The following is a 12478-nucleotide window of genomic DNA, read 5'->3' as shown; positions in this document are numbered from 1 at the left end:
TCCGCCTGACCGTTATACGCTGTTGTTGCATTGTTGGCGACGATAAACTATTTCGACGTAAAACTAGCACGCCTTTGTATACTATTTTTGGACGCCTGCAGGACACGCGAGGAGGATCGAAGGAAGGCACGATGTTCGCAATAGAGTCAAACATTTCCAGATTCTATTAATCATTGCCTCGCGTCCTTTCCCGTCGTAAAGGGAGATCCGAATTCTCGACATATGATTTTTGTAAGTTCTGGCAAAAGGACCTGATCTCCTCAAAAGGCGAAATCGTTGTCGTCGAAGCGTAAACTATCCGTGAACATTGTGACCTCGAATAAAATGCTCCCCTAATATCTTCCAGTCGTAGTATTTTGACGTTTCGGAATGTGTGAATCTGAGATTTTAAATTATTTTCCGATAGTATATCGTCGCTGTTTATTAGCTTTAAATTAAATTCGAAAAGTTGACACTTTAATATTTGACATTTTCATATTCATTGACGGTACGTATAACGATTAAATCGAAACACGCGATTGAAACGCACGATGCGATCGTTGCTATTAAAGCCGTAAATGCACCATCTTAATCCCCCGTCGCCTTGGGGGGAGGGTCCCTTCGATCGCCCTCGCAAAAACAACGACGCTGCGGGCGTCGGAGCAGAATCCAGGATCGTTATCCTGATCCCGTCGAATCGGATCTGCGAATCTCCCCCGTCCAATTGGCTTTATTGTTTCAAACGATATGCAGGATCGTCTTTACGAAGGAGACGAAGTTCGAAGGGCTAACAACCGGTCCGACCGGGAGATACGAGACGAGACGGATTCTCGCAGTTGCGCGAAACTCGGTGTAAGTGTAATACGATGACGATGAGCATTCGGCGCGAAGGAATTCTTATAAGAAGCCCTACGAAGACCTTCAACAACGACTCGTTCTCATTGATAGTATCGAGTGACGTTGCGCTGGGTGTAACGTATTTCGCCATATTAGATTAATATAGAACGGAGGACATTAATCAAATTTATTACGCTAACGTTATAATTAAGGGATCTAATTTAGAGAAGGGACAATTTAGATTGATTACAATTATCGAGAAATAAAGAAATGAAATTCGAGACGTTCTTAGCATCGTATTAATATCTTCTATATATCCGCGTATCTTCCATTAAATATATTTTATTTTATATATATTTTATTTACATACTATGACATATATATATATATAGCTTATCGTTAATTACTCGGACTTGCGATTTGATTGTTTTACTTCACGTTCCTAATCTGAATTATATTTAGATCGTCGTGAAGTGTGTGTTAAATAATAAAGCATCGCGGACAAAATATATTTGACTCTTAATTATTGTCTCTAAAGATTGCAACCGAACAATAATTTATAATTTGACTTTCTATTACTTTGATTCTATTACTTTGATTAAATAAATAAATTACGCGAAGTATATACGCTTTGAGATCAATTATCGCGATATACTATATATAATTATATATTTATAAATATTATTTAATTATTAAATATATTATAATCTGATAACAAAATATTCTTTATATTCAAAATTTTTAATACTGTTGATTGAATCTCGCGGGCGAAGCTTTCAAGGCGTTAAACCGACAATATTCTCACGTCTCGCAGGGCTTCGCGAAGGATTTTTATCGTCAGACTCGCTACCGGCTTCCTGTGGTCTATAGATAAAAGAGGCTATCGTGTACCTCGTTACGGTTTACCAACGCGAGCGACCGATTATTTTTTATTAAGTTGTCAAAGAGTTAACGGTAACAGGAACCACGCTCGCCAGATAAGACGCTGGCCGATAATTCTCCTTGCAATTAATTTTAATAGAAATTTTTATTGGAGATAAGAGGCGAGAAGTTTCTTTACATAAACTGACAGATGATGTATGAGAGAGAATCTTAAAATATTTGAAATTAAGATTTAAATTTTTGAAAATATAATAAACGCATTTAGATACAAGTAGATGATATCTATTATTAAAAAAAAAAAAAAAAAAAAATATTAAATTGATATAAAATTAATTTTTTTATACGCACTTGAAATTATTCGTGTCGTGCCGATCTTAAAGACGTCGCAATAAAAACGGGAACGAATCGGAAATCGACGCGGGGTGGGGGGGCGGGGGGCTCGGGGGGGCTCGTGTATCGTTTTGTATTTGTCGAAAACAGTCGTATTGTCCGCGGGGGGGCTGCGAGGGGTGAGAATTCGGTCACCCGCCGCGACGGGCCCTACGGGCGATCGTCGCATCTGCCTTCGATTTATTTCCAATCGTAATTGATGACTCTCTCGCCCTTCTCGGGCACCTCTTCGGGGCCTGACAAGAGAGAGAGAGAGAGAGAGAGAAGCCGGCCGATTCTCTCGAGTGGATGAGGCGATCTCGGTGTTGTTGTTGTGATTTTGCATAATGGGGTCAACAGAGTCGCGTTCTCGACGATAAATTACGGCGACACCGACCGGGGCCCGAATCATCGAATTATAATCGAACGTGTTCGCGATATCGGAATCTGAAGAATTATGTATATAATTTTGAAACGTTTATTCTTTCTGTATACATATATTTTTATTAAAAAAAAAATTTCAATTAAAAGCAGTATCTCTTTTCCCGTGCAATTTATCATCAATAATTAAATATGTGATATAAAAAAATTAAATATTATACAGTTAAATAATTGATATAAATGTCATTTGATTTTGTAGATTTATAGATTATGGATGTGATGATATTATATTAATTCAAATGTAGTTAAATTTTGGGAAATTAAAATATTATTAAAAATTTTAAATAAACAAAATTTTCTCACGATATTGAATATAAAAGATTGATTATAAGTCCCTTATCAAATACTACGTAACACTATGTGACGTAACAATGATTGATCATTATTTCGTTGTTGCGATACGAAAGGACCTAATTTCTTGCACTTTTCACGACGAACACGCGTCGATCGATAAATTACGCTTCTAAAGAGCAAAGGAGACACTTTCGCTCTTCTCTCCATTCTTCGTGTTCTCGCAACGTTTTCCATAGGTATATATACCTATAAACGTCGTCCATGTTTTGACAGAATAAGTCGAGAATAGAGGCCCACATCTGCTGTCGACTCTGTTTTCTCTCCACTCGATCTCATTGTCGGATCCTGAAGGATCGCCTTCGAGAAGAGCTCGATTGGGGGACTTGGAGTGGAATTTGATCTCTTCGCCCTTAAGGGAGTAGATAGACAAGAGAGAGGAGAAGGAGAGATCACGAGATCGCAGCCTCTATATGGAGGATCTACAATCCTCTAATGATACAATGCAGGTGACGGATTACGCGAATAGTTCCTTTTCATCCGAGTAAAAGATGAAAATAAAAATTGAACAGAATATATATGTTTGATTTTAATCGTATTCTCCATTGGAAATATAATCAAAGTCGGATGCACCTTGCGAAAAGAGCGTCACGTAAAAATGAAAAAGATAGAACACATCTCATTTATTTCATAATTACTATTTGTATTCTATATATTTTTTCGGTTCATATTTCCTCTCTTTTTATTCATTACAACAAATGATATATAGGATAACTTTAACATATTTTTTATCGCCGACTGATTTTTTTTCGATATCGATTATCGGAAAAATGATGCCCAAAAATGACGAGCGCGAAAATTCTCGATAAATCGTCGATACGCACTCGTCGCACGTGGGTGCGTTCGCACGCGTACAATGCGGGGCACGCATCTCGCCCGTCGAGCTCTGTGTACCAACAAGCTAAACGCGTTTCACAGACGACCGCCTCCGTTCAATGCATCGTCTTCGACGCGCTGCTGGTGCGATTTGACGCGCGGGCCCTTACGCGGACCCTATCGTATCGGAGCCCCGGAGGACACGATACGATGTATCGTTCTAATAAGGACTTTTCAAAGAGACCGCGTGCCCTCTCGAAGCATTCAATTCTAACAGCGAGAAATCGAAAATTCGCGAAAAAATTCACATAAATTAATTTAATTAATTTTAATTTAATTAATTTTTCCAGTAGAGAGAATCTCGGTAGATTTTTTTAGATTTTTTTCGGTAATTTTAATAAAGGAGGATAAATATGAAATTTCTGGAAAAAAAAATATATTGTATATATATTGCATTATACCGTTATATTTTGAAATTCTTACTTGAACATTGATACTTTTCAACATTTCGATTTAAAGTGAGATCGAACCCGCATGAGTGAACGCTCGTTCGCGAGTGGAAAAAGTCGTTTAGCGACAGATTTACGCGTGTCATCGCAGGAACAAAGCCCCGCGCCGCTACGAAGGAACGATTAATGACAGCCGAAATTTTTCAAATTTGCGATCTCACGCGGCGCGCCGGTAGGTGACGAGACCTTTTTTCCACCCGATGTATTGTGTCGTTTCTGTAGCCCAGCGCGGATTCGGGTAGCGGGAAAAAAATTCTCATATGTAATTGTACCAACACATTTGTATTACATTTAATGATCCTGATCGCGTTAATTTTTACTAGTATATTTTTATATAAATTATAGGTTTTTTTTTTTTTTTTTATAGTCTACGTGTATAATAAAAATTATATCAAGATTTTCATTGGGATTTACTCGGAAACGCGTGGAACGCGATTAATTATCTGCGAGCCTTAAAAATCACGGGCATTTGATCGGGATATCTCGGAGATGCTTTTTCGTAACCGACGATGGTCCATGGTCGAGGATCGAAGGAGGAATGTAATATTCCTGCGCGTCGATTGTTTAGGGCATGCAAACTATTCCATTAAGCCCCGGCAATAAAATAAAAGAAACGCGCCCTTCGTAGAGGGGCACATCTGTGCGGCGGGTCCGCTGCCTGACGTACACACATTTACAAGCATTGCGCACACATACGCAGCCGGGGGTCGTTTTATTAATTCACTCCCCTGTCGATTTCAACGACGTGCACGACGTAGCGAAACGCGAAGGCGGAGTAGGCGCGGAGAAAAGAGAGGGGGACCGATTGGGTGTCCCGACTATTTATTACCTAATTGTCGACCTGATATTTCCATGAATTATTCCGTCAGGCTCGCAGGTGCTTCCAGGACCTTCGCGTTCCTCGTTAGAAATCGACATAGGGTTCATCGCGTTAATTGAATTGCATTATACTAGCACAATAAATTATTAACGAAATATATTTAAAGGAATCGTGTTAATTAGTTTTCCTATTAAAATTTCTTACTATAATGTATGCATAATTTTAAATATATATATGTAATAAAATAAAATTTTATTTACTTTATCATTTAATTTATTATCATTGATTTGATTAATTTCTCAACTCATTCTTTCACATTTTGCCGTTTACATAAATGTAACTTTGTCATTCTAATATTAATATTTCTTAAATTATGAGATTGAAGCTTTTGAGTTCTCGGTAACACATGCAAAATACATTTGGATCGCGTATCTGGTCCCTTTAATCCCTCGTCTCTTCAGCACAATAAATTATTAACGAAATATATTTAAAGGAATCGTGTTAATTAGTTTTCCTATTAAAATTTCTTACTATAATGTATGCATAATTTTAAATATATGTAATAAAATAAAATTTTATTTACTTTATCATTTAATTTATTATCATTGATTTGATTAATTTCTCAACTCATTCTTTCACATTTTGCCGTTTACATAAATGTAACTTTGTCATTCTAATATTAATATTTCTTAAATTATGAGATTGAAGCTTTTGAGTTCTCGGTAACACATGCAAAATACATTTGGATCGCGTATCTGGTCCCTTTAATCCCTTGTCTCTTCGCCGTTACGGAGTGTTAATAGTTTTCGTAGACGGTTTCTCTCGTGCCCGTACGAGAGGGTGCACGTGCGCGCCCCTTTATCGTGATTTATGATTTTTCGCCGCCGCATATCCCTCACGGTATTTCGTTTTGCATTTAACGGGGGCGGGATAAGCGTAAATTTGCATACACGCGAATCGCGGAAATTGCGCGTAATGCGTCACGTTAAAAAAGCATGAAAAGGTGAATAAAATGAGAAGAAGAGATTGAAATTAGATTATCTCTATAAAAGAGAAGGGGAAAGAAAATTGGATTAAGTATATTCCACATAAAACGTCAATATAATATCGGTTTATCATATTCGTACATACGTATATTGTATATCTCTAGGCTATATTTTCTTTCTCTCTCTCTCTCTTTCTCTGTTTTAGTCGGTGATATAGGAGTAAGAACGTCAAGGATTGTTTATTATGATTAAGGGGGTTATCAGTTCGTACGAGAGAATTATTATTCAAGATTTAAATAAGACAGATAATTTTGCGCGATTCAATTTCTACGAAAGTCATCTATAATGTGTACACTGCGTGCTTTATTACGAATATTTATATCATCTCGTCATAGGAAGTGATTCGACGGGATTCCCAGGGACGGTTACAGGTAGAACAATACGACGAGCATCCTTTTTTTTTTATTCTTCTAGTAAAAACTAGTCCCATTTTAACGGGGGATAACGGGAGCGAAAGGCGACGTTCGTTATGATTCGTTATTATCGTCTAGATACAGATTGAAAGAAAAAAAAAAAAAATTTATTACCAACACATGTGTAAAATAACTAAAGAAATGTACATCAATATTTATAATCCCTTAGTCCTTTAAACAGGATAATTAATACTTTTTTTTTTTTAACATAGCCTCTCGGCAAAAGTAAACTTGTCGAAAGTAATCGATGACGAATCTTTGTGAAACTATTATAAAATGGAAAAAAAAAATTAAAATAATAATAATAAAACTAAATTTACGAAATTATCTCTCGACGAAAAACTGGATATACAATTTGGAACGATGCGAATTCGAGAGAGTACGTGATTCGGTTCGCGGAATAAAAGGAATTTTTCGTTCCCGAAAATCGAGATCGGTCACGCCTCGCGTGGAAACCGGTCGATTCTTCCTCTCGATGAACTCGATCCGAGGGGCGAGCGTTCGCGGTAATGACAATTCTTTCCGATCGACTGCTCAACCCTTTTCGTTGTCGAACACGAGACCAGGTGACACATTTACGGGCGTGTCGTCGCGGGGAAAGAATTCGGTCACTTTTGAATTCGCCGAGAGCTTTCCATGCGATTGCGCGTCGAGTGCGTGACACGTAATTGCGTTTGCTCTTTTCGCATGATCGATACAGATGGAATTTTTCCATCTGCCAAAAGATTATATAACATTGAAATCATATATATAAGAATATTAAAATAACATTTTTTTTTTTTTTTTTTTTTTTTTTTTTAATTGGTATCGATAAATTTTTATCCAAACAGAAAACTAATAGAATAAATATAATAAGATAAATATATAATATATAATAGATAATAATAATGATTTTTCAATTATATTCTTATTATTAAATAATTAAATATTTTTAAATGTTTGATCTCTTTTGAAATTTACAATTTTTCTCTCTTTCTGGAATGATTATTTTTAGATTTAAATAAATTACAAATAATATATATAATTTCATGTATATACATATATATATATTACATATATAGTGGTTTCTATAAAAATTAAATTTATATATAGATAATTTAATAGAATATTATTTTTATTTCTGCGTGTGAAATCAGTACGTTTACAATTCGCGCAAGGTGTAGGGCATGTAAACAGGTTTCTCTCTCGGTTGGAGGGGTGGGGGGGGGGGGAAAGGAGAAAGAGAGAGAATAACCGATTATTCATTCGCGCGTGTATCGCTAGACGTGATTAGCATGTCACTTAATTTGCCGTATCCGTCGTGGCCCGCCGGCGGACATTTATTTAAATTTTACGCTCTTCCCTTGTGTGCCGCAGATGCGCGATCTATATACGTACGCCCTTCGCCACGACGAAGATCCGTGAAATCACGTGCGCCCCTCTGACGACATAAAAGGAGACAACGTACGTGGCGTCCTTGCTAATTGGTCCTGATGTATCGTCCGGAGCATCGCGATTACGTGATAAGTGACAACGATTTTTCTAATAAGACTTAATAAGGTCACAAGCATGTTATTGATTTTAAATGAATTAAGACGAGCTTCGGTTAATTTAATTTAATTAATTAAATTATTTTTCTATGATTTTTTTATATTCTTAGATAATTTTGACATTGGAATAAAAATGTGGAAGATTTCAAATCATTTTGCTTTGAAATATAAATTTATAAGAAATAATTGATTACGCAAAGCAGACTGAAGTTTTTAAGAGAGTTGAGTTATTTTCCATACGTAATACGCAAGAGATGAGATACGTACGTGATAAGAAGGGCGAGGGATAAACGCGTTTGCGATTAAACAACGGGATCGCGACCCCGATAAAGCTTAGGCGAGCATTCGCTCTCGCATACTCAGGTGTTCGCTCTCACAAGCCTGAGCCTGGGATATGTGTTTGAGTGTTTGACGTTCGCATTACAGCGAAAACCGCTCGTTGTCCTTAACTATACGTGCATATTGCGTATGTATGTGACGCGCAAAGCGGAGTGTGCGTTTCAGACGCGTGACGAATGGGCATTCTCCGTAGTTCGGGCAGGTTTGTCCAACATCCCATCGAACGATGAAATGCAAATAGGGAAGAAACCGTGAAAATAAAGGTTCATCGGATCGCTTTGTATCAACGTGCTCGAAAGAGGATGCAATTTAAGTTGAAAAAAAATGAAACGTTGAAAAATATCAAGGATGTTGAATCTGATTATATGAGAGAGAGATTAAAGATTCATATGAACATTTTTGTCATCGTAAATATATTTTTAATATGTGTGTGGGGGGGGGGGGAAACAAATCTAATTTGTATTTCTTTTCGTCGCAATTTTAATAATTTGACAAGAAATTTGCATTTTTGATGACATTTTAAAGATTTTTTGTATCATGTTATTTTTTTACTGCATTGAGGAATTAAAATTAAACTTTCGATAGGATATGGAAAATAGAAAATTTTCATTTGCGAATCGACCTTCCGAATCTGTCGTTAAAATTCGCCACGCTTAATAATCGACTTGTACAATTTTCCAAATCGAACATTAATTTACTGTTTGATCGAGCGCTGTGCGTATCGAGAATTAAGTGATTCGGTGATCAGGAGGAATGGGGGGGGGGGGAAGGACGAATTTATCCTGTGAAGTAACGGTGGAAAAAAAAAATACGTCGAAATTCTCGCGCCCCTCCTAGAAAATCCACACACGGCTTATCCCGGCTTATTCCGGCTTATCCCAATCATTGCTGGCCCCGCTCGGCTCCTTCCTGGTGCCAATTACGTCAAATCAACGTCACGGGACAATGGCACATGCGTACGTGCGTGCGTGCGTGCGTGCGTATATGCACGCCGAGAATATCGCGCTATACGCAATATCGAGGTACGAGGCGGTGCATTGGGGAGGGACGCGTTTCTGGCTATTCAATTTTTAATTTCCTGCTCTGACCCCGGGATTAAAGGGCCGAGTGCCCCGAGTTAGGTCGATCCTTGGCGAGATCCTCGAGACGCGATCTCTGCGACGGGAGAAAAAAATCGTCGGGAACGATGTTATCGTTATCGAAAAAATATATTTTCCACATTATGCATTTCGTAAAAACCGCTATTACAACATAAATATCTTGTCCCATAGATTTTTATCTTTATAAAAATGTGAAAGACTTTTTTCCCAAATTAATTTTCAAACAGCCATTTAATTTATTATTTAAATTTAAGAAAAATTTTACTTTGCCAACACAATAATCAAACATTTAACTCGACAAATTACATCGATAAACTAAATATTAAAAAAAATCTGGAGGGGTCTTCTTTGAAATTAAATCCCTATCGAAAGAGAGAATCGACTTTAAATTCATTAAAGATATCATTGATCAATTTAAATTTTCAAATATCTTAAAAAGAGAAAAGGTAAAATCGTGTCACTCGCGAATTATAGATCATACTTGTCGCCGAGATCCATGATTTATGCCGGAAGTCGCGATTATATCAGGTCGATCGCTGAAGCACAATCGCGCATACTAAATGCGCACGCGTCGCCTTCGTATTCGCCTAATGACCGGCTGTCAGTACTTCCACGAGTGTACGGGATGAATGGGGGACGCTTTGACAGTTCGCGTACAGGCGGGGGCGGCGCGCGCCATTGTGATCCCCGCATTCGTTCCTGTCATTTCACCCGCTATAGGGTCAATATTGTCCGAGTGATGGAGCGTATCCCGTGTTTCTGTTTGCGTTGTATAGATGAAAAGAGAGAGAGAGAGAGAGAGAGTGCAGGTTCGCGAAATTAGCGCCAATTAGAGACTCGTATTAGCGCTGCGCCGCCTTACGCAAGGTGCGGGGCACCTTTTGGCACACGCGGTACAATCTCCACCATTTCTCGAGAATTATAAAACGAAGCAAAATTATTTGCGACAATTAAAACATAAATATCTTGTTTTTTTTTTTTTTTTTTTTTTTTTTTTTTTTTTTTTTTTTTAAGTATTAGTACGAGGCCTTTTCTAAGTTAAATTTCAAAGGGCTACTTAATTTATTATATAAATTTAAGAAAACATTTTATCTCGCCAACATATTAATTAAACATTTAACTTGTCAAATTATTTATAAATCGAATATTTAAAAAATTGCGGAGATCCTATTCGTAATTAAATCTCTATTAAGAGAGAAAGTCGACTTTAAATTGATCGCTCGAATTAAAATTTCACATATATAATGTCTTAAAATGAAAAGAATAAAGATGAATTTTTAGTTTATACAGAATCAATTAATGTAATCAAGAATGAATATTGGAGGATTATTTGAATAATATTACAATCGAGAGATAGATAGTGTAGTTTCTTATCGAGCTCGCTCTCGCCCTATGAAGAATTCAAATCGCGTATCTATCGGGATAATTGCGGGACGCGGAATCAGAAAATCAATGGCCGGCAATCGTATCGCGTAACGTATGTCGTTTCGCACCGACTGAGCCCGTTCACCGATTACGGTATCATCGCGCCGGATCGCTGTCGTAATCTAATCCGATCAATCGCGAGCGTGATCCATTACCACGTAATCCACTTTGCTCGGCGTTCTCTTTCCGATGCAGATGTTCCTTTGCGTCGTGCGTGGCTAGAATAAAAAGGGTCGTGACCGAGCGATATGCAAATCGCAAATCGGCTCCTCCCGTTTGCCTCTTCTCAACGTCCATCACTTTCGCTTTCATCGGTTCTGCATTTCGCGCTATGTATATTTCTTAAATTTCTTCTGTAGATTAAATTTTATATTTTTAACTCGCCGTTTATATTTCGAGGCTTCTCTCTTATATGCGCGCGCGAGTGAGAGCAGCTGGAGGATAAAATACTGGGAGGGGAATAATTTTCTTCCGCGATGAAGCTCGAAGGCGATCCTCGCTTCGTCTCGCATCGCGTCGCGTCGCAAAACGTCGCTTACGTTACGTGGCGGCGATCACGTTTTACGGCCTCCGCGTGCAATGAAGGCGGGATAAAATCGGCGGGATGTGGTCGGGATACCGCGGCCGTTGCCTTATTTTGCGGCCGGCGAAAAACCGCAGAGACAATCGACAATTCGTCCTCCGTGCGTTTTACGAAACGCGCCTCTGCGAATGACGTTGCTCGAGTAACGCTGACGCGCCTCAAACACGGTATAACACGGCGCAAAAATTATGAAGATTAACAAAAATGATCAGCATCCTAGAGAAAGTATCGAACGCGATCGGAATAAATAGCTTTCTTAATTTCTAAATATCTCGAGGAACGAGTAAAGTTTAAAGCGAACGATGAAGATACGTATTAGCACATACGTATAGAAATATTTAATTGTTTAATCTCGTACGCGATCGAGAATCTGATAATTATTAAAAATAATTTAAATATCTATAAAATCGGACAAAAAGAAAATTATAAAAAAAAATAATTTCTTATTTTTGAAACATGTGATGGAACTCTCGGTGGATGGACGATACTCTTTATCCGCAATGTCTTTCCCTCTGTCTTTCGAATTTTTTTTTTTTTTTTTTTTTTTTTTCGAAAGCGGCGCGATCTCGAAACGATCCTGTCACGAACGAAAAATCTGCGCGAATCGCGTACGTAAATTCCGGATCACGTGGCGAGGGAAAAGAGAATTCTATTTACGCGTATACCTTGTCGACTTTTCGTCCGATCCGGGGTGACCCTCGTAACGCGATACTTCGATTTACCTGAACTGTTCGCCTGTCCGTCCGTCCGTTCATCCGTCTGTCATCGAGAGAGAGAGAGAGAGAGAGAGAGCAATCCGCGTCGGCTTTTCGACTTTCGACTTTGATTGACGGCCGAATCGGTTCTATCGCTACCGAGGCTATCGTTCGCGTTTTTGTGCGACGCGATCGTTTGGAACCCGCCGCATCTGGCGGAGAGAGACGTTCGATACGCCATAATTACGTGCCATCCGTTCGTGTTTTGCCATCCCCGTATTAGGAATGAGGCGAGACGATTATATATTATAAAAACAAAGATTAATACCGTAATATTATTATGA

This window comes from Polyergus mexicanus, unplaced genomic scaffold (assembly GCF_030449975.1).
Source record: "Polyergus mexicanus isolate NDT 795.1 unplaced genomic scaffold, iyPolMexi1.0 SCAF_9, whole genome shotgun sequence".
NCBI classification, from domain to species: domain Eukaryota; kingdom Metazoa; phylum Arthropoda; class Insecta; order Hymenoptera; family Formicidae; genus Polyergus; species Polyergus mexicanus.
This window is presented reverse-complemented; position numbering follows the sequence as displayed.